Source organism: Benincasa hispida, chromosome 6, assembly GCF_009727055.1.
Source record: "Benincasa hispida cultivar B227 chromosome 6, ASM972705v1, whole genome shotgun sequence".
NCBI lineage: Eukaryota > Viridiplantae > Streptophyta > Magnoliopsida > Cucurbitales > Cucurbitaceae > Benincasa > Benincasa hispida.
The window spans coordinates 22860376-22863937 of NC_052354.1; positions in this window are offsets into that span (position 1 = coordinate 22860376).

Below are 3562 nucleotides of genomic sequence, written 5' to 3' on the forward strand. Positions count from 1 at the left end.
GTTAACTAGAATTTTGGGAAGAAGTAATTCATATATAAACATATAACATACATGATAAAACTAATATTACAAAGAAAAAAGGAAAATCGTTAGGATTCTTCCCTAACAATCACCTGCAAAAACAAACACATGCACACAACCAGAGATGGAGCAAGAAACACACTATCCAGTGGATGGTACTGCCATGAGACAGAAAATTATTACCCAAAAGCCAACATAAACACGGTTGAGCATTAAGAAAGAAACAACATGACCAAGCGACCTGGCTTCTAGTAACCCTGCAACAAACAAGGAAAAGACCAGCAGACACAAACCAAATCAGTCATTGGAAAAAGAGGGGAAAGAGGGAGAAGAAAGATAGTACCGTAGAAGCTTGTAGTGAAGGAAAACCCTAGACTAGAGGCCCGCAACAAGAAAGAAACGATAACGTTTGAATCTGGCGGTGTGTGGCAGAGGGAATAGTTCGCGTGGCCAACGGTTGAAGGAAAGGTTCGATCGGAAAGGGTGGAGGCTAGCGGTGAGGGTTTTGTTCGATTTTCGCTGCGATTGAATGTGAATCGCAAGATTTTCGATTTTCCTTCCATCGCAAGATTCCTGCTGCAATTGAAGGAAAGGGTTTCTTCGAGTGTGAACGAAAAGCTTCATGGGTCATTTGGTGTGCAGGTTTGGAATGCTAAGTTTGGAATGTTAAGCCTGTCTGATACTTCCCAGATACATATCTAACACATGATTTGACGTATCTATACTTCCAGATACTTTTCAAATACGTATCTGACACGGAATTTGACGTATCTATTTCTATGCATACTAAAGACAAATAACTCATCTAATCTTTCCCAAACTAAAATTAGGCAACCTCATTCCAAGTCCAAAACTAAAAGAAAAAAAAAATAATAATGGACCAAACCCTAGACTAGAATCATCTAATCTCTATCTTCACATTTGAGTCCTCACAAAGTCCACCAAAATATAAACCATTTGGATATCTTCAACAATAAGTTCTTCGTTTATCTTCATACTTCTCCCTCTAATTTTCTTCTTCTTCTTTGTAATATGAGTCACTTTTCTATTGCATTTTATTAACTATTGTACTTCAATATCTTAGATATTGCTTTTTTTATATTGTATTTCAGTATTTGTATTCAATTTTGTGCTACTGTTATTAACTTATATGCTAAATTTATCTATATCCTAAATTTTTTTTAAAGAAAAAGAAAATGTATCTTCATCGTATCAGTATCCTCATTTTTTAGAAATATATATATTAAAAATATATATAAAAAAATGATGCATCCTTAGACGTATTCGTATCTTAGTTTTTTAGAAATTGACGAATCGTCGTATCCGATCGTATCCGTCTGTATCTATGTCTGTGCTTCATAGAGTATAGGTTTTGAAAGTCTGGGTTTAAGAAACGCTTAGAAAGCCTGGAAATGAAAGACATATTATTTTAGGTTAGTTCAAACTTGTCATCTTAATTATTTTAATATAGTTAAGTTTAAAATGATAAAAAAAATTTAGAACAATATTTGTTTTTTGAATTTTGAAATATAGATTTCACTAAGTTTATAATTTTATTTAATTTATTATTTTATAATTTGATATTTTATTTTATTAGGTTTTGAAATAAAATGTTATACAAACATTTGTCTCTTTTACTAATTTAAATTGAGGTTTTCTAATTTAATTAAATATACTTAATTACACAAAAATCTAGTTCAATTTACTTTTTATCCCTCCTTACTATTCAATTTTTATTAAAAATGTGTATATAATAATAAGAAGAAGAAAAGCATACAAGGGATGCTTCTTGTAGTAATCGATTTACAGCTAGGAGAATAAGAAAAGCATATAAGGGATGCTTCTTGAAGTGATTGATTCACAGCTAGGAGAAATAGAAAAAAAAATTAAAGGAAATCTCCTGAAATAAAGAAAACATTGTTCACACGAGATTTCAAGAAAAATTTATTTCGTGGAACTTAACTTTGTATTTGTATTAACTTTGTGGAAAGTGAGTACAATCTCTAATACATAATATTTTGATGCTCTTAAAATAAACTATAGTCTTTAAGCCGGTTGATATTCTTGAATGATCGGTCTTTGGGCTCGTTGATTTTCTTTGATGATCGGCCTTTGGGCTTGATCTTTTTGGACGATCGGCCTTTGGGCTGGTTGATATTCTTGAATGATTGGTCTTTGGGCTCGTTGATTTTCTTTGATGATCGGCCTTTGGGCTTGTTGATTTTCTTTGAGAATCGGTCTTTGGGCTTGTTGATTTCTTGGACGATCGGCCTTTGGACTTGTTGATCTTCTTGGACGATCGGCCTTCGGGCTTGTTGATCTTCTTGGATGATCGGCCTTCGGGCTTGTTGATCTTCTTGGATGATCTACCTTCGGGCTTGTTGATCTTCTTGGAGGATTAGTGTTCACACGAGGCTTTCGGAGAAATTTGTTTCGTGGAGTTGAACTTGAGTTGGTGTTGGTGTTGATTTTAAGGTTGATTTTATGCAATGTGGTTCGATCTTTAGTACTTGATCCTCTGATTCTCTCTCGGTTGGGTGGATGTGCTTGACTTGAAGAAGAAAAGTACCGAACATTCTTGAAGTAGAAGTCTTGGAAGAGTGTTTGTATCTTCAAGGGTCTTCTGTCTTCTAGGAGTGAAACTTTAGGAGTCTTGAGAGTCTTCTGCTTATTGATGAATTCTCTCTGGGTTCTCTGAATGAAGAATTGCTTGTATCTTCAAAGGACTTCAGTCTTCAGGATGTTTGCATTATGACTCCAATCTTCAGAATGTTTGTATCTTCAAAGTTAGAGAATTCCCTATAAACTCTCTGGAATATAGAATTGCTGACCTCTCTAAACGAGGAGAGCTTCTCTATTTATAGAGTTTCACAAGTGGGCTTGGGCTTGGTTGATCAATGGGCCTGGCCTTTGGGCCCAATTAGTTGGACTTGAGCTTGGTTGGTCCATAGGTCTAGCTTTTGGGCCCAATTAATCGAATTTAGGTCTGGTTTGACATTTGGGTCAAATTCAACTATTTTTGTGCTTAGTTGGACTTTGTCCCAAATAATAATATCAAATTGGGCCAAATTCATCTTATCTGATACAACGGTTATGATAAAACCACGTGGCGTCATCGAAATTTGTCTTCAACTTCAATTCAGGACAAATGTTAACTCCTAATTCAGCCCAAATTTAATGATTTAGAATTTCGTCATTAATTTAATAAATGACGTGATAACTTGTGATTGGTCTAGAATTTCTTGTTCAACAAACATATAAACAAAGGAAAGAAAGCGAATTAAAAAAGATAATCTAATAAATAATAATAATTAAAAAGAAAAAACTCCAAATGAGAAAAATAGAAGAAAGATTTTATTTTAAAATATTATTATCATTAAACTAAGGGTTGTTTGGAATGAATTAGAAATTTTTTTATTAAACACTTTTGATTTAAAATAAAAACACGTGTCTGACAACTCTTTCTTAAAAGCATTTTTATATACAAGTTTGTTTGGTTTGTTATATACTAAAAATGTTTTTATTGATGTTTTTCAAATTT